Source organism: Corvus cornix, chromosome 2 (genome assembly GCF_000738735.6).
Source record: "Corvus cornix cornix isolate S_Up_H32 chromosome 2, ASM73873v5, whole genome shotgun sequence".
Taxonomy (NCBI): Eukaryota; Metazoa; Chordata; class Aves; order Passeriformes; family Corvidae; genus Corvus; species Corvus cornix.
In genome coordinates, this window is record NC_046333.1 from 6,145,330 (window position 1) to 6,171,315 (window position 25,986).

At 41.0% G+C, this 25,986-nt stretch overlaps 1 protein-coding gene across 3 annotated transcripts in view; it reads right to left on the bottom strand.

Moving 5' to 3' along the window:
- PRKAG2 (protein kinase AMP-activated non-catalytic subunit gamma 2) overlaps positions 1 to 25,986 on the bottom strand; it is a 212,908-nt gene that overhangs the window by 168,449 nt on the left and 18,473 nt on the right. Inside the window, exon 1 of one of the 3 annotated variants that reach the window (XM_039570826.1) lies at positions 21,230 to 21,480. The exons of the other annotated variants lie outside the window; for them this stretch is intronic. The gene's annotated coding sequence lies outside the window, so the exon portion shown is untranslated. Of the gene's footprint in view, positions 1 to 21,229; positions 21,481 to 25,986 lie in introns of those variants that run through there. 3 annotated transcript variants of the gene reach the window in all.

Genomic DNA, 25,986 nt, shown 5'->3' on the forward strand with positions numbered 1-25,986 from the left:
AATAATACTTCCATTGATTTATAAGCAAGAATCACTCTTCCACACCAGGCTGTGCAGCCATATTTGCAAAATGCAGGATTATCAGTTTAGAGCAAGCAGGTACAACCACAAGTCTTCTTTATTTATCATGAAAAGGAAAAATCATTAATGGTTGTCCTAAAATCTCTTCTGTTTTCATTTCTCCCCTCCTGGCTATTCTTTGTTGTTTTTTTAGACTACACTCTCTTCAGAGGTACCACCTTTTAACAGAACATCATACAGTAACAATTATTGTTTACTGAAATTATGATATAAAGATAATGATATGGCATTAAATAAGGAAGCACCAAGAAACCTGAGAGATCATTTGGCCACAACACCACCAGTAGGTATGACAAACAGCAGCTTTGGATCTTGATCAACAAATAACCAGTGGTTGAGGGCTCTGCAAACAACTCCAGAAAGGCTTTCAACCTTGCCCTTGTTGTCGGATACCTCTGTAGTGCTCTTGCCAAAGATAATTTTCCCCTACAGTCCAGTAATATATTCTGAAAAAAAATTTTGATTTATTTTAGGATATGTTAATTACTATTTCTGTGTGCTATTAGCAGCAATTTCTTAAGAATGCATAAGTTGTCAGCTATTTTGGAAGAAAAAAAGGGAGGAATTGCAGCTAAAAAATACCCCTGGGTTTACCCCCTCCTAGCACTTGAAATGAATGATTATGAGGGTGGCATAAAATACCAGTTATACTGTCCCAAAATAGAATAAACATTTCCATCCATGTACAGCTCAAGATATTTGTTTCTCCAGGACCACTGCCTCTCTTGATTGCAAAGCAGCTTTTGAAAGCAGATTTCTCAGTCCCTCACCTTTCCACTCTAATGCTTCTGAAATATGCCCGTTTAACAAGTTGCAGGAGGGCCTCAGGGACCTCCTGCTGAAACTCTGACAGCACACAGACGTGTAATAAACTGGCTTCCACCTCAGCTAAAGCTTTTTTACTAAAGGTTTTTCCATACAGAACTCATTCCTTAGTTTTAAGAGTCTGATTACCTCTCTTCAGAGCATCAGTACAGATTTTCACTGAAAGTTTATCAGCAAGCACTGGTTTTGGGAAAGGAATAAAAGAAATATATCTAACTTGAACTTTGCAGTGCAGCCTTGCATTGCCTTTGGAATCTACTCTGTGAAGTCAGATTTTTGTGTAATACACTGACAACATCTCGAGCATCAGTAGATACGGAGCTAATTTGTTTTATTTCCTCCAGGGCAGGAAGAAGGGAAGCAGAAAGCATCTGGAAGAAGAAACTTAAACCCCTACAACTGCCTGGAAAACACCATTTCAAATGCTAGATTTCAAGGGCACAGAAGGAAGTGACCACTGACTGGACTATATTTAAATGCACTATGAAGCTCAATACTGTGCTTATTTTTAGGCAAGAATAATAACTATTCCCCTTTCTTCTGTACAAACGTATTCCTAACAGGCATCCTGTCCGAAGAATGAGCCTGGGCAAATCCTAACATTGTCAGGAGCACAGCAGGGGGGCTATATGGCTGCCTACAGGAACGCTGATTTTTTCCTACCACCAAAGAGATATTAGCAGTGCATTTCCAGGATGGAGTTTCCTTCCCCGGGTCCAAGTCCAACATTTACTCCAGTCAGAAATGATCCAGATGTCATATCAGACTCTAGATTACATCCCAGCTGAAAGGCAGTGCAGCCAGTATCCCTCAAAATGTCTTAGCCTTAACCTGCCTGTGATAATTTTAGCTGTGGTCTTCCAAGCCAGAGCTTGCCCAGACAAGTGCTTCAGGACCATCCAGAGAAAACTGAGCACCAACAATATCCACTAGTTTCTGACATGGCTAACCTTTCTGAATCCATTCCTCACTTCAAGTTTACAAAAACAAAGAGGTTAGTCTAACTTAGTGCTAGAGTTTGAGCTTCATGTACTGAAGGGACAAGCATAATGTTCTTGCATGAACTGATTATTGGATCACTGGGAGAAGAAAAGGTGATTCACATGCTCAAGGTTAAAACAAATGGAGCTGTTTGGGACAGAAAGGATTTCCTCTTCTTCCTTCCTTCCTGCCCCGATGTGAAAGTGCTTTGTTTGGTAGTTTTTCATCTTTTTCTGTGTGGTCCTGTTTCCAGGGCCACCTCGGAAAATTATCTAACAAAGTCTTTCTGCTGGGAAAGTAAATTTCAGAATAAAAAGCTGCTGGCAGTCTTGATTACTCCAGCCCCTTTCCTGCATTACATTATGGTGGTGGCTTTTGGTTTCAGTGACGCTCTGCTGGAGGCTGTGATGTGCTCTGGACTGTAGTGGGTCCCTGCATATAGGGTGTAATAAATGTTCTGTAGATCCTTGTAGCACGAAACCTTTGGAGATGGCAACTACCAATGCTGACAGAGAAGAACCTCCTGGAAAGAACTGGCGTCATCCACATGGAACAAAAAGCAAACACAGCACTTCAGGGATGCAGCTCCAAGTTTCTGTCTCTCACAAACATCCCCGCACACACCTGCAGCTCATGGCAACCAGTGCCACTGCACACAGATTTTCTGAGACATTCAACTTGTCCTAAGCAACCAGCAGATCAGCTTGTTCCTCCAGATGTAACCACAAACATTCAGCAGTTTAAGCTAAGCTCTCTGGCCAATTTCATGGCTTTTATTTTTTTTTCATTGAGGAAATGAGGTAACAGGACAATGCAGAGCAGTCCATATTGATCTTACTCCACTACTAAATTTCTCCAGCTTATGAAAATCACTAAGAGGCAGTTTCTGTGCCAGCTACTCAGAAAGCTGCAGAGCAAGTCAGTACCTCTAACACGTTACAAAACTAGTTGTAAAGTCATAAGTTTGATGTATGGCTACAGCTACGGACACATGCTCGAAACAAGGATTGCATCTGAATCTAGTGTTTTGCAATTGCAATTTTAACAACCTGGTTTAAGTTGCCTTCAAGCCTTGCCAAACTATAATGAGAAAGAGCAGAAATTTTCCAAAGCTGCGTCTGCCCAAAGAGGAACTATCTGAGAAAACTTCAGCCAAAATATTTAAGCATTCCAAAAAATGTTGCAGAGAATATTTCTGTATAAGAAACAATTTTCAGGTGAATTTTAGAGGGAGATTTCTAGCTCCTCCTTGGTTTGGGTCTAAGAGTTATGACTTGGCAGAACAGACTGCATAAAGCAAATGTTTCTGTTCTGTATAGAAAAATGGACCTAAATTCAACTACTTTGCACAGGGACTTTCATGCTTACACTGGACAAGCACTGGCAGCAGTGGGACTGAAAAACTGGCCTCCTTGAAATAAGACAAGAGGAAATGTGGGAGATAATGTGGCCAGTCTAACTAGTAAGCAGCCATGGTGCCTGGGAATATCTCAAAAGGAGAAAGGGACTGAAGAAGAGGATAGAATCTAATACTTGCTGGACAAGGAGACTGAAATTGAGTTCAGACACCCACAGAATGGAAAGTGGGATTAAGAAGCAGACATGAGGTAGAGACAGTGGATAGGATGTGAGTGAGACAGCTTTATGGGGAATGGGCAAAAGAGACTTCACTTCCTGCCCACCTCCAACAGATTAAACAGAATCAATTCCTCCTGAAGAAAGCAACAGGACTGGGTAAACTGACATCATGGGCAGGAGTCAACTAAGACTGAGACACCTAAGCTCAGGTGTCTCACCGCAAGTGCCTACATATGACCACGTGTTTAAATTCCCAGGATAGTAAACAGATACAAAGGGTGGCATTCAGTGGCTGAAACAGAGGTCCTTATTGCCATCTGAGATGGCACAGGTGAGGGCACAAGACTGACATCTGCCACAGCATCCACATGTGGCCTGCACTCTACGGGAGAACACTTCACCCATTTGCCTGGAGTCCTTTGGCAGAAAAGATGTTACTGTTTGTGACTGACATATCCTCTCCTCTGCCCTGAGAGAAGATACCAGCAGTATCCCAGTGTCAATGAGGAAAGCTGAAGGTCTGGCAGGGTACCTTAGCACAGCTCCAGTGGTAGCTTACAGGCTTAGAAATGGGCACCCTAATGGATCTGCAGAAAAGAAAGGAATTAAGTTGGACAAGCTACTTGTGTCCAAACATTTCCCAGCTTTTGAGGCACTGACTTTGTAACCTTACCAATATTCTTTCAACACTTCCTGAATATTTTTAAATAAAGGCCTTATACATGAATTTGGACTGGGGTAGCCAGAAGCATCTAATGAAATTCAAACAAATCCTCTTTGATTTGTGATAGTCCATAAAACAGCACTAGGCATACGTAATGCACAGCATGTTCTCTACAGATAGGTACCTCTGCCAACTAAAGCAACCCCAGAGATGGTAACCACTAAAGACAAACATGCTTAAACAAATGGTTTATGAAATCCAATAGCAAGGCACTGAGAGCAAGGCCAGTCTAGTTTGATTTCTCTGCCTCCTGTTTATCTCTCCATGAGGAATTCAAACGGAGAAGTCCTTGTGTAACTCATGAAGACCAAAGAGGAAGCTCAAAGCACTGTGAAAAGGTTAGTGAAGACAACAACTGGAAACAGATACATGCTTTGCACTATGTTAATCATGAACAGTTTCCGTTTGAAATCTCAAACACAAGCTCAAGCAATTCAGGCCCCAAACCTGATGCGGATATTTGGCAATCACCAATCTGTGTGCAAAAGAATAAAGAAAACCCTGCTCTTTGTACTGCTGTTAGAGCTGTTTACTTTCTGGCGTGAGTTCGCAGTTCCTGAGATCTTAGAATAAGTTCTGTAACCACAGAGCTGCAAAGGTTTGAGAACTGTACCAGACCTTCGGCCAGCAGTTCAACAAACAACTACAAAAGAAGAGTTCAGATCTTCAAAGAGAAAGAGGAAGGAAATCAGCTGTCAGCTAGCTTAAAAAAAAAATAAAAGAAAAAAAAAGAAAAAATATGCAGATGATTTCTCGCTTACCAGTTTACCTCAGAAAAAATCCCAGCCACCATGAGCCTAGGAGACTAACTGTGAAAGGGAATGGAAGCCAAAATTTCCCCCTTCAAGGGGACACAGTATTTTTTTCAGCAGGGATGGGCTGCGTGGATCTTCACAGAGGCACTAAAGGGCAGCCTGCCCCAGTCCCTCTGCCTCAGCCCATCACACTGAGCAGCACTGCCTGGGTGCTCACGTGTCAGACACATCCCATGCTCTCACAGTGAGCACTGAATGACCTTCTCCACACTCAGGGGATCATGATTTCTACCAGACACACAGAAAGGTTAAATCAAAGCCATCTCAGCAAACTCAGCTTTTTAGGCCCAGTTTTGTAGCTGTACAACATTTCAGTAAGAAGTTCACAGCTCCACACCAGATCCCCTAAGTGGGAATGAGCAGATGCCCTTGGGGGAAAAAAAATCCACAATATCCCTAGGATAATGCCAGTGTGTCATCCCAAAACTGTACTAACATCTACTGTATTTCAACTGATTTTGATATTCTGTTGCTATTTCTTCTAATCAAAACTTTTTGATTTGTTGCTTTCACTGAAGGAACAAGCAGAGAGAAAAAAACAGGCAACAGAAGAGAGAAGTATGGGATCCCAAGATAAAACAGGAATAAATTTGCTTTCATTTTCTTTTCTCTCCTTTTTTTTTTCCTCCCATATTTCAATTGTCTTATGAATCTACCACAGTTCTTACAAACTTGTAAAAGAATTTTTAATTTTTTTTTTTTTTTTTTTTTTTTTTTTTTTTTTTAGTATTCCTCAATTATTTAAGAAATTGTATTGTTACTTTGGGAACATGTCTTCTCTTCTATGTTACTCCATTCGCAAACACCTATTTTTTCCCCCAGTGCAAAAGCAGATGTCTCCAAGCAGCATCATACAGGAATTTTTTCAGATATGAAAGAAAGTTATCTCAGCAATACCATTCTTGCCTTAACCAGTAGCAGGTATGTAAAAACTGGCTTCATCTGGTTATAATGCACTGCAGTTTACTAAACTGTGTAACTTTAGGGAGTACTTCATTTTATTTAGCTAAACTATTGATACACTGCAATCAATTCAGCTGGCTGATTTTTGGCAATAACACATTTACCTGCATTTCTAATTGCCACTTCTTTTGCTTCCTCTTATTTCTGCCCTTTCATAATTTTGCTTGGCCAACTAACACACATATAAAACGCAGTCTTTAACCTTCATCCTCATTAGGTATCTGTTCCCTGTCTCTTGGGCTCACACTCTAGTTTCACATATACGATACAATTTACCCCAAACACATCCTAAAATGCACATATTCCAGCATGATTACATCTCTTCTCAGCGTGAGCGTTGTTGCCATGTAGGTCAAGCCTATGAAGTAAATTGTGTCCTTCAGGGGCTGAAAGGCAGGATTATCCTGTTAAATCTCAGTCCTTCTTATCACCACCTAAAACCTCAAGCTCACACACCTTCTTCCAGAGGGCTGTGTGGGGAGAACCCCATCAACCACGGGAGGTCTGCACATCCAACTGGACCAAAAAACGTCAGGGAGTCATCAGCTACTTAAGCTTGACTCCTGTTTGAGCCTGACAGCAGCACAACAGAACCCCATGAATTACTCCTGCAGGCCTTGCCAGCGGCATCCCAGGTTCTCCTGCCTTTGGAGTCTTATTGGGGATTCCAGTGAATGCTACAGAGGTATCTCTCAGTGACTCTAGGGGTTCCTTCTGTATCCTGATGAAAAACGAGCACAACCGCATGAACTGGTCCTCACAAAGACACATCCCCATCCCCTGTTTACGCTGATCTAAACCAACAGAGCAAAACCATGCTGAAATGCCCACATTTATTATTTGCAATATGTACTCGCCAGTAGCTGTTACAGAAATGCTCTCAGAATTTCCCTGCCTCTTGATGGCTTTGTAAGCCAAACACCCCAGTAAAGTTGTGTATGAGAAAAACAAGGCAAAATCCCAAAGTTACCATCCATATCCACAAAAACAAGGTGAGAAAAACATGTCAGACAGCCATGTAAAGCTTTAGAGGCATCATTACTGACCAGAGGCTGAGCAACTGAGGTGTGCACATTTCTTGTAAGAGCTACTAAAGGAAGTGACAATCTATAATTTAGCTTATTTTTCTATGTAGGAATGCAGCATGAGCAAAGGAAAACATGATTGACAGCCCATATATAACTCAATATGTTTCACTTAGGAGATCTTAGAGCTTTGTAATTAGTGAAAAACAGAATACATGTTTTTGCTGAAGACTTGTCACCAGCTCAACTCACAGGAATTGCAGTTTCAGTTTGAAAAAGTGCAGGGTTAGTTTAGAGAATTCAGTTTAATGTTATCCCAAATGACATTGAGCTTTGCCAGTGAAGGAGCCAAGAAAGCCCAAAATGACCCACAGCAGACCTCCCAGTGACTGACAACCCTCAAATACTGTTTGCTAACAATATCATTTATTAATATCAATAGCAACCCAGAGGCTGCATTACATTGCCAACAACAGCAAGCCCCACACAGGTCATGTTTCCCTACTGATATCCATGAATATTTTTGACCACAAATAGTATTACATAAAACTAAAGAAATATTTGCATCAACTGTAGCAACTAAGAACAACTCCAGGAAAAACAACCTACCTTCCTGCAGTACCTCAACACCTTAAAATGGTAATTTGGTTCTCTTTGTTTGTCCTACATGGTTGAAAGGTTTTTGAGTAATTCCTAAATAATGCTACCTTCAAGCCAAAAAGATCTGAATTCTGGAGCCAAGGCAGCCCAGCAGACAAAACCTCAGGGTGCTGGGAGAAGAAGGAAATTCTGAAGCCAAAACGCTATTCAGAAGTTTGTAAATAAGTCAGGAATTTCCCCCAGAAAAGCTCTGCAGCAAAGAGGCCTGGCTGAACTGCCAGCTGCTGGGGAAATGTGACTATGGAAGGCTCTTCAAGGGCCAAGGTATTCACCTGCTGCCAAGGAGCAGCAGGCCTGCTCCCATTCCTGAGCTGCCAACAGGCTGAAGTAGTCTTTGAAACACACAGGGCAAATTAGCATGAAAATGAAGAGCAACATATTAAAAATGTTATGCAGATGGAGGCAGAAAATGGTCCCAAATTAGGATTTTCCAGGCTGCGACTGATTTGTGGCTTGTTGTTCAATTACTCTGGGTTAATAAGATCATTACTATAAACATACTCATTAAGCCACTGCAAAATGTGGTGAAGCTGCTCACCTGGTATTCGTTTTTATGCAATCACAGACAATATTTGTAGGCCAAAGCTTAACATCAAAGTTCAGAGAAATGCTGGTGGGGTTAATAAGAAGTACCATTCAAATAAAAGTTTTCATGCCCAGAATTCTGCAAACACGTCCTGATTCATCCTCCCAATAGCTTCATCAAGGAGATAAGGACAAATCCTGCTCCTTTTTGGAAACTAAGGAAAGAAAAGGCAAAGAAAGTCATTCACCCAGAGTCACTGCAGGAGAGAGCAGGAGGTAAAGAGCTTTAGATGTTTAGTCATGCACTTGTTGGCACAAGCCTTGGATCTACCCAAGCCCTTCTCTCACCACAGCTCCCAGATCTGAGGAGAATTCCTCATCGCCAGGACTGTGTCTGTGTCAGTGCCGCTGACTGAAACTTCAGCAGGAAGACATGGAAACGCTCCCTAATGAAACAGTGCGGCAGTGAGGAGAATTAAGGACCAATTCTCCTTGCAGGCTTGGCACGTAAGTCTCATTAAAGTTAACAACAGATATGAGACTCATGTGCAAGGGAAAGTGATTAGAGCCTTAAATCAAATCAACGTCGCGTTTGCCACATTGTACCACTTCAACAACTCCTTTACTGCCCACACTGATGCTGCTTTCCCAAGGAAGTTTAATTGTACTTACATTTTTCTTTCTGTGGCAATGTTTTTTTTTGAGAAATTTAAATATTATGTGTTCAGCGTTGCTGCTAACAGGGCTGTCTCTATCAGTAAAAATGGTCACACCTGGATAACTGGGAAGGTGAGGATTAGGGACTGTTACAGAATTATGGACTTCAAAAAAAAAAAAACCAAACTAAAAGCTCATACTTCTGTGAAGGCTGAGAAACTGTCCAGAGGGATGAATATGTACACATGCTCCTTATTTCTTTGTTCAACACAACAAAAATGCACCAGCAGATTCTGGGAAATGGCTTTTTGGGAATATTCTTGATTAGCAATACACTTCTTTCACAGCCAGAATAGCTCTGCAGTTCGTATGTCACACACAGAAGCAGTTTTCAAACTATTGTTCACAGTAACAGCCAAGCATTGTGCTTATTTGGGGTTTTTTGTAACCAAAAATGCTCAAATCAATCCAAGGAAGGACTCCACAGCTACCTTTTGGCTCCACAAACCCCACTTTTCCTACCTGCTTAGCACAGGACTGCTCTCCTCTCCTTTGCTCACCAGAGCCCCCTTCTAGATTTTTTTCCACATTCCAGATCCCCCAGGCCACAAATCAACAGGGTCTTTTCAAGACCCTTACTGTGTTTACCTGGACCCAGTGAAAACTTAAAAATGGCACATTTGTATTTGTACTCAACACACATTTGTACTCAACCCTTAAAAAATAAAGCTACTCAAGAAAACATTATCTATACACAAATGCTGTAAGGTGTCAGAGCAGAGAATATTTCTAGAGACGTGTTACATGACAGAACAGTCTTAGATTGGCAACAATAATACAAAATAATAATAAATAATACGAAACTTGGTCATTCTTAAGCACATAAAGAGAAAAAACGAAGTGTACAGAAGCTTCTCAAACACTCCTGTCTCCAAAGAAAATAATGCTCTGCTCTCCACCCGTATGAGAAGCACTTTCTGCCCACTCAAGTAACAGCCATACTGTCACCTGTGTGACCACTGAGGTCTGCAGAGAAAATCTTTAACTCTTTTTTCTCAATTTATATACAGGCAGTAAACAAAAACTTCCAAAAATATGTATTAAAAAAAATAAAATAAATGGCTGCTCTGAAGTTTTCTTCTCTCAGACTGGTACTTTTGATTATCCAAATGATGGAATTACAGAGTAGGAGGCACAAAACTATTCTGTAATTTAGGTTCATTTGGAGGGACCAGTGAATTGTTGCCATATGACAGTAAGAGAAATATCTTACATAGGTAGGTTATGAGTAAATCACAGACTCATCTAATGTAATCTGAAGCAGCAGTCTGTGAATCCAGAAGGAAGAATAGATGTGATATGCCTTGAATGCTGTAAAACTTCTTACGTTCCCACACAGGACACTCTCATAACCAAATTTGAGAAATAAGCTACAGATAGAAATCACTGTGAAAGTGTCCCCTCAAAAAGCCCTCAACAGGGGGATTAGTAACTTGCCACTAAGGCTGGAAGTCTCCTGCATAGCATCACTGTTGGCCTGGTTGTAGGCAGTGCTTTATTTATCACCTGGATGACTGCTTTGAGAAGACAGTTCACAATAATTATTAAATAATTTTATTTAGACTGCATGAGGTTTCTGAGCTTTTTTAAGGACAGCAAGAGTAACCAGTGTGATCTTGCAAACCAAGAAAAGATCCTCATCCATGAAATGAAATACTATAAACTACAACAGGTTAGAGAAAAAAGGGAGGCAACACCTAAATATGAAGCAGGGAACAGCTGGCTATTAGCCAGGCTGCTAAAAGGCAAAACTACTTGAGAATGAGTCAGTGACATGAAACTGCAAAAAACCCCCAAATGTATCCAAATAGGTACACTACTAGGAGAGCTGTCAGACAGCACTACAGGCAATTTTCCCACTTCATAAGACTTTTGTGAGTCTAACTTTAGATCTTGTTTGTCCACAGCTTCTTCAAAACACAGTGCTCCAAAATGGAACAGTCCAGAGAACCAGAGGAGGACAATCACATATGGTCTATGTGCTGATAGAACTGGGGTTTCCAGACTAGGAAAGAGAAGACAAGAAATAAACATGCCAGTGGTCAAATACTCTCCATGGTCACTAACCCAAGAACAAAGGTAAATCAACTTAATTAACAGGAAGGAAGATTTCGGTTGGACAGCAGGGATAATTTTCTGTCACAAACCCGTGACAAAGTTTAAGAGACAGTCAAGGGATGCTGAAGAACCTGCTGCTTTGGAAGGTGGTAGATCTTACTAGAAAGAGCTTCTATCAAAAAGAGCTTATCTAGAGATGGTCTGGTAGCTTTGGAGGCTGCATCTGAGTTTTGTGGCATCCCACACACCCCACTTTCACAGAAAAGGTGGTCTTGGATAAGGGAATTTGCAGCATTATCTCCTCCTCCCATCTGGATTCAGCAGAGGCAGAGCTTCAACCTGAACATCTGTGTGTGTGCAGGGCCAGGATGGGAGGCTTGGTTGTGGAAGTACCATGTGCTGCTTTAGCAGGCATTCCCTCTTTTCATTGATCCTGCTGGATTTTTGTGACCTATCTGCCATCCATGGCCTCAGTCCAGTCCCGCTCCACCTACCCTGCTTTAATGCAGGAGTCTGGACTGAGTGATCTCCTAAGGTCCAGAATGGGAAGCCAATGCTTCCAGAGGGTGTGTCACACCAATGGGGCTTAAGACCTTGGCTTTGATTTCATTGAGGCTGAATCCACTCTAGTTTCAACTGTTTTCTCTCACAACAGACAATCATGAACTGATGATTCACAGCAGGAATGAAATATAATTTTTGTAACATCAGATCTGGTTCCCTTCACCCCATATAACAAATGCAAAGAAAAATATATATTTGAATAGTCCTGGTTTTAAGTGTCCCAATAGCTCTCTCACATGCTACAGTCTTCAATATATTAATACAAACACAAAACTTGTAATAATTTTTCTTGCCTTTTATTCAGTGTTTAGCTATTTGAATTATTCCTGGTATAGAATACATACGTTCCACAAACAGGACTCCATGCAAATAGTTTCCAATAAATAACATAATTAACAAAGAAAACAATCCCTGAAACACACGAGCAGACACAAACATACTGAGAGCCATTCATGTTCCTTCAACCACATCGAATCCACCTTCCCTATGCACTCAGAACTTCAGGCGAGACTGCTGGACAGAAGTTAGGGTTAGGCCATCCTCTGCTCCCACAGTGAATGGGTAAGGTCCTGCAGGTGCCAACCTTTGCATCTCAAGTCCTCTTGTTTGGCACCAGAAACATGGCATAATTTAATCAGAAACTGTACCTTCCCTTCAGCAAGACTCGGGGATAACCTGAAGGAAAGAGAGCTCCAGAAAAAGTGCGAAGTTCAACTCACAAACAGGTCAAGTAGACTTTCTGATCAGATCTATTTTTTACGCTATGTTTACACTGCAAAATGCTCCAAGCAGGCTAAGATCCCACCCAGGCTGCTCATCAAACACTTCAGCTACCTATAAGCATTTCTTGCAAAACGCAAAAACACTTTCCATTTCATTTAGTAAGAACACAGCACAGAGTGCCCATAAAGTCAATCACAGGCTCAAGAGCAAAAAGCTGCCTGACTCATTAATGTTCCTCAGCCAACACACCCTTCTTCATCTTCTCATGGGTTATGGAACTGGCTGAAGACTGGAGCTGGAAGATGTGAACTGGCTGTCACTGTACTGTAACACCAAATCCCAGCACTGTTCTTGTCTGCTCTGCTGCTTACGGATTTTCCTTCACACGCTGTCTGGGTAACACTGAGGAAAGCCCTGTTCCACCACAGTGGGCTTGCTGTGAAAACATATATATAATAAAGAGTTGCTGAGAGTGCAAGGGTGAAATATGACCCTGGCATAGTATGACATTTAATAATTAAGCAAGTTTTGGAGTTTCAAGATACAGAAACATTGTCCTGATTAGTATCAAAGCAGTAAATACTGTCTTCAAAAGTGTTTTATTACAAACGTAGAAGTGAGCAGCCAAAAATGTAAAGCTTTCATTTCAACACAATTCTTTACTCCTTTCGTTTTAGCTGGAGAAACACAGGCATGGTACAACCTGTCCAACTTATAGCAGAGCTTGCCAATTTAGGATTTTCCTTCAGGTGCTGACATTCATGATGCAAAAGAAAAGCCACATAACTGATTACAGCCTGCACTCTCTGAACAGACAAAAGAGAAATGGGGAAAAAAATCCCCAAACCTTCCTGTTTGGCTGTCATTTGGGAGCTAGACAGAGAGATTATAATGTTACATGTCCATTTTTCTGTCGCAGGCTGATGAAAACATGCCTCAGGATGACAAAAAGGAAAGGCCACTGTGGTGACAGGTCAGGGCTGGCAGTCACGCGAGCAGGACATGCTTCCTTTGGCCTCCAAATCCCAAATATCAGATGCAGATTTTAACTCTCAGGTTACTAATGATGGATCCCAAAAAGTGGTACTGAGTCCATGGTCATCTTCTCATTTAGAAATGCAGCCTTATTTCAACCAAACAAATTTTGATTCACTGATTTCTAATTCTGGTCATCTATTGATTACCAATTATTGTCTTAAAGTAGTTCTTGGGTACATCACTAAGCCTAATGCACTTTTTTGTTCTGAACTATATTGACTTCTATAGAAAAAATACATTACTTCAGAAAAGTTAGAAAACTGAGTAAAGCCTTATGTCCATTTTTGGGGGAAGGGGAACAAAAACCAGATTTACAGTCTTAAACTTTCTGTACCAAATTCAAAATTTTAAAATATGGGTCAAATTTGCAGTGTAAATAGCTTAATTATTCTTTAAAAACACGATGTGTTTCCCCACAGTTATCCTATACTGCATTACACAAGTAACCAGCCCAATTATACAAGGGATGCTGAGAAAAAGAGAACCAATTTTCACCAAGGCTACAGAGACTGACAACTGCTGGAGGCAGGTTACCAGACTTAACTGACAAATTATTTCACCTGCTACTGCAAATCCTGCATTCCTAAGTACTTTAGACAAACCTCTTAATCCGCCACTTGAAACAATTCCCAGGTTGAAGCATTTAAATCAAAGTAATATAAAGTTAACCCTCAATAAAGAAAACTAATGGCTTTACAAAGATGTGCTTTACAGCAAATTTAGGTTGAGTCAGATACTTGCAAGTTCATTCAAACCTGACTGATCTGCAGAGGTTTTTCTTTTAAGAAAAGAACTGAAAGGAAATGAACAGTTAAAAAAATTACTAAGGTAAAAATCACACAAATTAAGAAGCCACAAAGAACAGGAACTGTCAGCCGGTTATTTTTAACAAACCCAAACCACCAAGGTATTGCTGTAAGGTAAAAAAGGTAACTCATTAAACTGACAATAAAAATAGATTAATACAGCTCGAAAGATTTCCTTAACTGTTTTTAAATTAAAATATGTGTATATAAACCAGGTCAACAGCAATTTTACTTGTGAATTAAGATGCTGTTGTTGGGGAGTATAAAATCTTCCCAGATGTAGGTTACAACTCCTCAGTCCTGGAAGACTATTATCAGGCCATCAGGTCAGGAATTAAGAGTTGTCTCTGTCACTGATATATCTTCTGACTTTTATTAAAGCAAAGCAAAAATCCAGCTTTCAGTCCTGCGTAAATACAGAATTTAAAAACAATCTGCACTGGAAAGACAAACTGTGTACTATCACCTGATGCTTTATAGTCTGTGTTTGACAAGGATTTACTAGTGCTTATTTAAGGAGATCTGTGCATGATTCAAGATCATAAAACAATTCAAAGGGGAAGGAATTTCTAAGTCTTTAGACCCAGCTCCTACTGAAAGTAGGGTCAACAGGGAATTTCAACCAGGGTGCACAGGGCTTTAGCCAGCCTTGTCTTGAAAAACTCCAGATATTCATAATCTTTAAGATCTGAAAGAAACTACTCATTTCAAAATAACACAGGAGTTCTTGCCTCAAAATAGTGGTTTATGTGATACTCCTCTAATTGTCTTTGGCATGGAAGCATTTTACTACTGTACTGAACGTATTTTCATCTCACCTTCTCTTTTTTACTCCAGAAGGCTCAAGACAAATCTGCAGTCTTAAAAGTCTCAGATGTTTCATTGATGATAGAGTGAAATTCTGGGACCATGTAAACTGGAAATGGAATTTCCTCAGGTTTCAGCAGAGCCAGACAGTGGCTACAGGACCCCAAATATGCAGAGAAAAACCCCCAAACTCAAATTCTTACATGGAGTTATTAGGGTTAATAATTATATTCATTTTAATGGGACAAACAGTGTTTTCAGCGGCCTATCAGTTTCTTAACCAGCAAATGAGCCTGAAAGGCAGTTCTCTAAAATCCAAAGCAGGATTGTGAGAACAGAGAATACTTCAGGTTGGAAGGGAACTACATACATCTTTATCACAAACCTCAAGTTTAAAATTTAGCTGTGAGGTCAGACCAAGGGTTTAAAAGAAGACTCCGCCCACAACACCAAAGTGACTCTACAAACACCAAATATTTAAAAAAACAAGGGGGAAACAAACGGTTTTAAATTCAATCTCATCTCAGGTTTTGGAAGACACATTTGGAACATTTCGTTTTGGTTATGCAGGAAAACAGACATTGTTGAGTGGACAGTGAATTGCTTTGGTGTTATATAAGACATTGGTTAAAAATCCATGTGACTTCAAAGGGAGATTACATAAGATTATAGACCTAGGGTGAAATTCTGGCTCTGATTAAAATCACTGGCAAAAATCCCACTGGCTTGACCACTGCCAGGATTCCGCCTCTAATGTGCCCCTGTTTTACCAGGCAAAGCCACCCATGCAGATGCAGGTGGACCTTACAAGTGCCATCTCTCTGCAACAATTAAACTTGGAAAACTTTTTGTGATCTCCCGCAGAGCTGTGTGTGGGTTTTTCTCATTTTTAAGATATTCTCTCTTCCACTGTAGATTTTTCTTTCTGTACAAACTAGGAAGATTGTGAATGCAAACAAAAACAATGGAACAGCCTGGGAAAAAAACCCTGTGAAATGGATTTTTCTGTTGTTTTTGAAGCCATGGCTTTAGGAATAGCAAGGAATACAGAAACCTTCCTCCCACTTCACTGCCTTTCCCACTAATGGTGAAGCTGGCGTGACCCTGGTCCAACCTCAACAGTGGCACAAGGGTGGTATCCTGACACACAGGAGCTTGCAGAGCATCCTTTAGAGAAGTACCCTGAGACAGGGCAGACCTGATCCAGAGATCCAGAACCCAAGCTATAAGGTGGGAATACTGTTCACACTGGCATTTCATCTGTATATCCACATTCTCCTTTTTAATGTCCACCTGCCTTTACCACAGGGATGCTGCCAGGGGAACGACTCTATGACTGAAAATAAACAAAACCAACCAGCCTAAAAGCAGTCACTGAAGTGTTCCTTGTGCCACAGATACTGTTTCACGTGGAGATTGGCAGCCCAAAGGCAGTCAGATTAAAACTAAATTCTGATCCCGATTTTTACAGCATTTCCTCATTCCCCCAGACAAATTCCGCCTGACTGTTCCAGCGTGCCCTGCACCAGCAAGTTAATGAGCACGAGGCGAACACCTCTGCAAGTGATCAACACAGCAGCAGAGAGCCAGCCAGGCACCTTCCACGTTATCTGACAGGAAATCACCTGCAGCTGTCAGTGCACAGCTGAAAACATGCACAGCACAGCCCCCTTGGATGCTGTCGGGAGATGCCTGCTCTTCCCAGCAGGTATAGAGGTTATGCATTATCATATATTCTCCCTTGCCAGGTAAACCCAAGGCATCCTGCCTTATTCTGGCAAAAGGCCTTATTGGAATCCATCCCAATACCACCATTTGTTTCCCTCATGCTTTCAACACAGCCCTGCACTTCAGCAAAATGTTTCCCCACATAAAAAATAAACACATAAAAGTATTGCGACAGTTAACTGAGTAATGCTGGTAGAGGCCTCTGAAAATATAAATCACTATAGTGTTGAATTATTAACCTTGATTATTATTGCTTGTGCAGTGCTTTGGGTTAGGGCTCACAAAGGCAAGGAAGATTAATTATAACTTGTCCCAAAAGCAAAACAGGAGGAAGTGGAACACCCTCAATTTTGCTCTCACGCAAAAAACACGGTCACTTAGAGCAGCCTGAAGATGCTGAGATCACTGAGCTCATTAGGCAGTGGCCAAGGGTGCTCAAGTGAGCACTGAGCACTCAGCCCACAAGAAAGGGATCAGTCAGTTCCTGCCTCTCAGCAGCACATGCACCAGCAGAAGAGCTTCACAAACATATCCAATGCTCCTCCTCAGACTGGCCCAGTGACAAACCTTAACATGCACACAACTGAAACGCATCAGCTTAGGAAAGAACCTCTTCCCAAAACCACAACCCTGCATTTTGTCATAAAGTCTGCTTTTCGTCATCTGCTTCTGTCAGGAACTTAACCCCAGAATTTAAATAACTGTTGCTGCGTTAAGAGAAAATATCAAAGTCTTCAAAGCAAGTGTTAAATGCAAGCAGTGTACCCTTCTGTGCCCAATGTAAACACTACACAACTGCTGCCCTGCTGGGCTGTGGAGGAAGCAGGAGAGGCAGCTGTGGCTGTAAGGGCAATGGGTGCTTTATTTGTGTGTGCTCAGAACTGATACGGAAAATCCAAGTCCTACGTGAAATTACACCCCTTGTAATACTGGAAATGTATAGAACACAGTCTGTGAAACACAAGCAGCACTGGTGTTGTTTTTAGCGAAGTTAACTGTCTGATTTCTCCAAAAGGCCTGTAGGATCCACATTTTTTTTTCCTTCCCAAAACAATCAAATCATAGACTGAAATCTGTCACAGGCATCTTGCACTATGAACACTACTCTCCAAAAGCACTGATATCCTTGCACATGTCATTGCCCAAACAGGTGAAAGAGCTAAATAACAAGAAAAATTAACCCACTGCTGGCAACAAAATCAGTAATTTTTTACCTTGATCTTATCTCCCTAAGGAAGGCAGCACTGCACTTTAGAGGACCTCAATACAATGATTATCAGAGCAGTTTAGGTACCTCTGCAAGTGGTTCCTGGAGGAGCAGAGCAAGGTAATTTCTTCAGAGGATGGGGAATATTACCTTAGACCTCTCTGGCTGAACAGACCGTATGTGCTAATCAGAATTAACATGCTTGATTCAGGCACTATTTCTTTATTTGGATCCAAATGTTCACAAAAGCAGCGGGGATTTTTTTTTTTTTTTTTTTTAAATCTTGCTGCAGATGGAAATTTCCATACTACAGTTCTGCAATGATTGTAAACAAGAGGTTTCAACACCATCAGATCTTAACCTTTTATAAGAAGAGTGGCTGAATACTCTGTAGGGAGGGAGATCAGGGCAATCCAACAAGGGCTTTGTGCAAAAAGGAGGAACTGAGACCGAAAGCTACAATTCTGCTGCTCCCCGTTTTTAAACTCTAAAGAAGACAAGGCAAAAGGCAGGGGGGATGGGATGGGAAGGAGAAAAAAAAAAAAAAGGCTGCTAACTTTGCATGATTTAAAACTTTATTGTTAAAGGTCTGCCTCTGCTCCTTAATACAATACTATATACTAGTTTTCATTTGAGAAAGTAAACCAGCCATAGGAGAAAAGCCTCTACAAATGCTACAGGATTTCTCCCTCTCCCCCATCTCCTAGTTCAAGACACTTCATAGACACTTTTCAGTACTGGTTGACTAGATTTTGAGCCATGACATCCAAAACATGACATATTTGGTCTTTTTCGTTAACCTGAGGAGTGGACAGAGTTTGCCTCCTAAAATACAACCTTTCTCAACCACATTCCCAGGCTGGTGTGTGGGACAAGCAGCAGACAACGCTGAGCTTCCACCATCCATGCTCCATATCCCTACAGTTTGCTGTATGTGCTGGAGATGCAGTGGCTCTGCTTCTGTCATAGCTTTAACAGATCATGTTTTCACAGGCACACAGGAAAACACAGCGTTTCTGCATTTCCAACCCTTGTCCTCTGCAGAGGAGTTGAATCTTAAGCTACTTCAGGATTTGCCTCAATCTTGAGACATCAGCAGAGGGACTGAACGTTTCAAGGGTGTATTCATATAAGCCAGGCCTAAGTTATCTACAGAACAAACTGTCCCTGCCACACCTCTCCATGGCAGCGGCCAGGCAGATTAGCTTTCTTTTTCCCTCCAAGGAAGAATAAAGTAAAATAATAATAAAATAACAGTTTTTAAAAACCCAGTATCTAAAAACCTAACAAGTTTCATGGTGATTTGGGGTTAAATCCCAAATTTGAGGTCTTCCTTAAGGCTTAAATTACAAATCAAGTACAAAACTGCCAAAACCTTGCGTCATATCTAGCAAACACAGACACGTATTTCAAGTGCAGAAAGAACATTTCAAACCCTTGAAACACAACAAATCTGGTTAACAAACCCACATTCTCTGAGCAGAGATGTTCTGGTTCATGACTTCTGAACTTTGTACAGAGAAGTGATCCAGCCTCATGCAAAGTTATCTCCATTGGAGAGGACTTCCCCCCAAAGCCTCATTTGACCATTCCCACCTTTCAAAAGACTTACCAGACTCATCTACTGGCTTGTTTATCAGGCTATTTTCACAAAATACTCTTGCTATGCTGTTACAGCAGTCTGAACAACACCAAATGTTTAGGCCTCCTTCTATCCCATTTTGGCCACCAAGGGACTATAATTTGCTCCCTATAGTTTCATATCCACTAATTAAAGGGTGCATCTCATCTGCATTACACCACTAACCATGCAAACCCAATCAACCACCTGTCACACTTGTGAATTGAAATCTATGAAATAGCATAGCACCAGTAAAACCAGATATTACACTGTCTTTTCAAAATTACCTGGATCTTCTTCCTCAGAGTTGTTTTTGGGCTTTGGTGGTAGTGGTGGGGTTTTTTTGTTAGGTTTTTTGTTTTGTTTTTCTCAAACCTAATAGGAGGGAGCTGGAAAGCCTGGTTCTTTATGAGTACCAGTCCCTTGAATGCCTTGTCTGAGTTTACAGCCTATGTGTAGTTTTAGATTAATATCTATTTAGATTAATATCTATTTGACCACTTTGACTTATTTTTGAGTTCTGCATCTCATGCTGGGCCTGGTTTTACTAAACTGGCAGCAATACCTGTAAGCTAAATTCTGTATTTTTTTAGCATGAACAGGGATACCTTTTGAGACTCTATTTTTATTTTTTCAAAACCAACAAAAACAGTGCCACACAGAAAAATGGCTACTTTCATACACTTGTGAGCAGTGACTATGGTTTGCTGCTGAATTATTGCATAGGTTGGAAAACACAGCTCTGAGAAAAGATCTGTAATTGTTTAGTGGTTGGGCTGCTGGCAGAATTCCCTGCCTGGGGCTGTTTTTATAAATAGGCCTGAGGACAAACAAACAATCTACTAATAACAAGTCGACTATTATGTTTTGAAGCAGCCATGCTTTGTGTTGTCCAGCACACTAGAAGCTCAGATGGCAAATACAGCAAAATCCATGGCAAACAGTAAGGATAGACCATGCCCGTGTCAAAATTTCAGACTGCTAAAATAAACTTAATCTGGGGGAAATACCAAAATACACAAGGCTGTGTATGGCTGTGTTGTGTCAGATCTCCATTTCCACTATTACTAGGATTGTTAGGAAATGAGGTAGAATGGCTCAGTAACAGACATCACCAACTCCAAAGAGCCTGGTGAATTCCTAAAGCCAGCTGGTCTTGCTTTTTCCACCAGTTCTTTTCACCAAGTCCCACTCATAACTACATCAAAGATCAGGACATTACTCAAGACATCCTGGTTGACTCTTAAAAAAAGTTCTCAGGTTTGTCAGGAACGAAAAGGTATCTCACCACAGCGTTTACTGGAAGCTTCTCATTCCACAGGTAATCTGGCAGCTACTTAACCAAGAACAAAGGTCAGATACTCTGCCACCTCTGCTTCAGGCTGTTCATCTGATCTCGTCACACTGCAAAATTTTTTTCTTACTTCTAATGTTTTCTGAAGGTAATTTAGGCATCCCAGCTAAATACTCAAATCCATTTATTGGTTCTTCAGTACCTTTCCTTGAGAAAGACATGCAGTCTTGGATATCATTCTCTGCTATTTCATATACTTCTTTCTGTTTCTGGAAAAAATTACATCAGTAGAAGACATTTTTTACCTTTGGTCATGAAAGCTTATTTGTTATCAACCACTGGAAGCCAGGGGAGTTTATATGGAAACAACCCATCCTGATGCAGTAATTCTTCCAGACAGTGCAGCTATAGTAAAATAGCTTGGAGGAAGGTGAGGAAAATTAGGGCCCTTACCTTTTAAATTTTTCTCCTGCTGCTTATGGATCTTACCTCTGTTACATGGAGGACGATCTTCACCAGCCTCTATTGGCCCTGGCTTCCTTGATGTGGACATCACAACTTTCCTGATTGCTGCCCATCTTCTCTGCTAAGCTTCCTCTTGGAGGGGCTTACTTTTTCTTTCCATAACTGTAGCAGTTTTGCTTTGTTTTGTCTTTTGTATCCTCCTTAGAGGGAGCACGTTGTCTCCACCACCCTCCTCAAAGACTTAGCAGCTCTCTTATCTCTTTCTTTATGTCATTCAGCATTAGCAGCTTAGCCTTCGAAAACAAATCCTCTTTTTTTGCTGATAAGAGCCACTTACGCTCTTCCTTCCCCTCTGTTTTCTTCTCTCTTTGGAGGGAAGATCTCACCAGTTCTAACACCACTTCATGTGGTGACGCAGGCAAGAAACATGAAGTCCAGTGGACCATGTGTAATTGCTACCGAGGTGAGCACTTTCCTGATAATACCCAGAAACGATGGAGTCAGCACGGATTAAGGAAACAACGAAGCGCTCAGCATTTATGGCAACACACTGACGCATTTCAGGGTGCACGCTGCAGCCGCAGAGGAAGCAGCAGTAACATCACCAGCACAGATGAAAAGACTCTAGGTAGTGCTAAAAACAAAACCAAACCAAACCAATGCATTTTCCCAGAAGAAAATATTTTTTTCCCAGAAGAAGAGTTCTATCTCTCTGCTAGAACATTGGTCCTAATAGAAACAGAGCAGAAAGAGGAGCTGGTAGGAATAACAGGCAGGAGCAGCAGCTGGTTTGCCTTCCCTGACAGTGCCCTCGTAAATCAGCTTCACTGCCACGAGATGAATTTGTACTTGGTTGAATTTTGCATGGTCCAGAGTCTGCAACACAAAACTATCACAGCTTTCAGCAAAGCTTAACTTCTCCGACCTCCACAAGATGGTGGTGGGGTGGACAGACAGATTCCTTCTCCAGGGAATCTTGGGAGGTGAGCCAAAGGAAATGCCAGGCCAGGGGCCGGGCAGTACCTGCTCCCCGGATAAATGGACTACTACAGGGCTGTTCATCCAGTAATTTTACCACAAGCACTAAGTCCAGAGGAAAAGAAAAAAACCCACACTTTACTAAAGCTTAAGCATTACCAAATCAATTACCTAAACATTTCACTATGTAAGTTTACATACATGCAAACAGCTTTGTTCTTGAAATCTTGCTGTTTCTCAGTAGGTATTTAAGAGCACAAGAAAACCTTTGGAGCACCTGCTTACACAAGAGGGGACGAAAACGACATTCTTTTGCAGCTTTAACAAAACTGGTTGTTTCTGCAAGTTTCTGCTGCCCTGCTGTACCACAGCTGTTCCAGCCCCACCGTCAGCTTTAGCCAATTGTAAGTCATCAGTTTTCAGCACACAACACAGCTGAAAGCCAATTCTGCTGGTAGCACTGTTGGAAATGAATCATTATTTGCCCAGATCTTGTATTAACCTTTTATTTCCCTTGAGTATCACCACTGAAAAAGGACAGCTCATGCCCTTCAAAGAGACCAGAGAAAACAGCAAAAATAAAATTAAAAAATAAATAAGGAGATAGGTCAGGGAAACAGGGAATAAGGAAAGTTTATGAAGAGTAGCATAAAAAACAAAGGAAACAAAACTTCAAAAATTATTCCAAGCACCTCTCAAGCCAGCTGAAGAAGACCCTGAAAAAGAATCTCAGCAACTTCTACTTTACATGAGCTCAGTTTCTCTCAAGAAATATACACCTGATCAATAACAAAAGTGTGGAAAGCAGGTTACCCTAAACAGAGGGAGACAAAATGTAAGCAGGTTTAGCTCCAAAGGTCACGTTGTTTTAGTCAAACCACCCAACATCTAGTCCATCCACCTGGCTCTAGTCACTGTCTCTAAATCTAAAGCTCTAGACAGCTTTAGATTTTTAGATCATCCTTTACTGCTGCAAGGAAGACAGATGTAGTCCTAACTAAACATGTAAACATGTAAACTGTGCTAATAACTTGGTCAGATAATTATTTTGCCTTCCTGCACAAAACTGATCTGTTTTCACTCACAGTTCTGCAACAAGAGGTCTACAGGCTATACAACCTATGGCTACACAAATAACTTAGAAAACATCTCCCGTCTTAGTGGGCTGTAATTCAACAAACTTTGACAGATGTTCCCTTATAATTTTTTTAAGCTAAGTTTTAGCTAAAATTAAGATTAAAAAGGAAAATTTAGGAAAATACATTATTTGTCAAATAAAAAATGTAATATTGAATCACAAAGATCTGTCACTGTCACTATGACCACGAAATCTGGTAGATGTCTTGTGCCATCTCTGTGAGACTCTGCCCAGCTCTGGCCTAGCAATAAACCAGACAGCTGTGGGAGACACCTCAATTTCTTAATAATTCTGCCAAGATTTAGTTTGCACCCAGAAAACCCTTGTGACCCACTTTACATCCTCTTGCTGTTTTTCTTTGCCACTCAAGTGCCAGCTAACCTTGCCGAGAAAAGGGGAAGTCCCTTGTGCTCTCTCTTGCTGACATCCTGGGCAGCTTGGAGGACAACAAGGAATTTCAAGTCCCAAGTGCAAAGAAAAGCAATAATCTTTCCATGAAACAATTTCCTGAAACCTGGGTAAACAGCAAGAGTAACAGTGTGTTTAAGCTAAGATAGGCACCTTGGTGATGATACCAAGGTACTGGGCTCACTCCCTAACAAAAACATGAGGATCTCTCATGGGAAGGACTGGATAATATGAACAAGTGGAGGAACAGAAATAAGTTTAATTTAATCAATTTAATTTAATTTTTTTAGTTTAATCCTTAATCCCTCAATTATGTATTCAAGGGCTGTAGTTTTGTCTAAAACTTGAGCATTCAACAGCTGGATAGAGACAAACTGAAGTGTACCTGTCTCAAAACGTTAACTGGGAGCTATCATGGTAATGTTGCTATGGATAAAGCACAGAACAGGCATCATGAGGCCTCCAGAACAGATAAAAAGCGTTAATCCCATACTGATGTATATAAGCACTGTGAAAGCTCATCTGGAATAATGTGTACAGTTCTGGTCATCTGCTCAGGACAGATTAATTCAGCTGGCAACAGGTGCACCACAAGGCTGTTTTGATGATGAGAAGAACAGAGAGTCTCTCTCGTGGGACGTGACTAAAGGGGCTTGGCTTACTTGGTTCTGCAATTGACAGCTGATAGTGTAAGTGATCCTTCTCCACAGTTACATAAGGTGCATAAACATCAACAAGGGACAAGAGATAAAGGGCACTTTGTGGGTGCAATTAGAAAATGGAAAATTATTTTGCACAAATTGAGGTTGGAAATTAGGAAGGGGAAAAAGAGTGACATTCTGGAGGAAAGCTCTAATGAGAGCAACATCAACACTTTTCAGACTGATGAAGTTTATTGCAGGGAAGATATGATGGTACTGCCTAAAGGGTTTTCCTACAGGAGCCGGAAATAAATGGCAGGTTAAAGGCTCCTTCTTGCTTTATGCATCCTCTAGAGCAAGAAAGGAAATAAATAATTATTATTTCTAGGATTTTTTTTCTAGGCTCAAGAAATTCTGATCCTTCTGTTGAGACCCAATAACTGACTAATCTCCAGAAGAAAAACAGCTCTGATGTCTAATGACTGAAAGATGAGGAAGGGCTGCGGACAAAGGAAAGGAGTTATTCTATGTATAATGTGAAGGTTGACATAAAAATATACAATGATTCAGAAAGGCTAATTCTGACCTGTTTTCCAAGTCTGGAAAGAGCCTGGTACACAACCTGTGGCCTTTTCCACATTCAGGCTGTGATACCCAATTTCTTTGGCTACACCTGCATCAAAACATACCAGACTTGTCATAAGAAATCCTGGCTCCCTAATGCCACAGTTCCGGTCATTCTCAAAAGCCTCAGATGAGATGTGCCCCAAGGACTACATACAAAAAATACACATGGAAATATGGGTGTGTGCAGGCACAACCACAAACACATATACATGACAAACATGGGATACTGCTCATAAAAATGTATCATCTGCTTATTTAAGAGTTTCAAATGTCCCAAGTTTTGATGAAGGGTTGTATAATGACTCCAGAAGGGAATCAAGAGAATCCTACCTATGTAAACTAACCAAGAAGAAATTATCTTTGTAACCTACTGAACAGCCTGGGAAAACATACAAGCAAGCAAACACTGTTTCTGTGAATCTGAAAGAAATTTCTTTCTAACAGATTTGAAAGACAAGCCCAGAAAGAGGAAGGAAGAGCTTTTAAAATGAAATTACAAGTAAACAAGGACAGAGAAAGAAAAGAAAAAAACCCCAACTTCCTGAAAATGGATGGGAAAGGCCACCTAGAAATACACAGCATTGGTATTTCCAGCATTTGACCAGCCACCATCACAATCCCAACTTTCACCTGTCTCAGCCATCAGGCAGACTACTTTTATCACAATAAAAAACCCACAATAAAAGACCCTCATTGGGGGATTTCTGAACTGCTTTGAACCTTGCAGGTTCAAACCACAGTTCCCACGGTGGAACTACACAGCACAGGCTCTTCCTCAGCTCTCCCAAGGGCTTAGGGAACAGGCAGCTCTCCAGAGGCTTCAGCTGCTGAAACTTTGGGAGACTGGTGACCTGCCTTTTAAAATAGTGGGAGTAACTTCCGTTGCTGCCCCAGCAGTGCTTTTAGGAGCCCAGAGCATGCCAAAACACTGCTTGCCCTTGCATATAACTTGAGTAACAAAAGTGCAGCTGTACTCAGTTTCAGGCAGG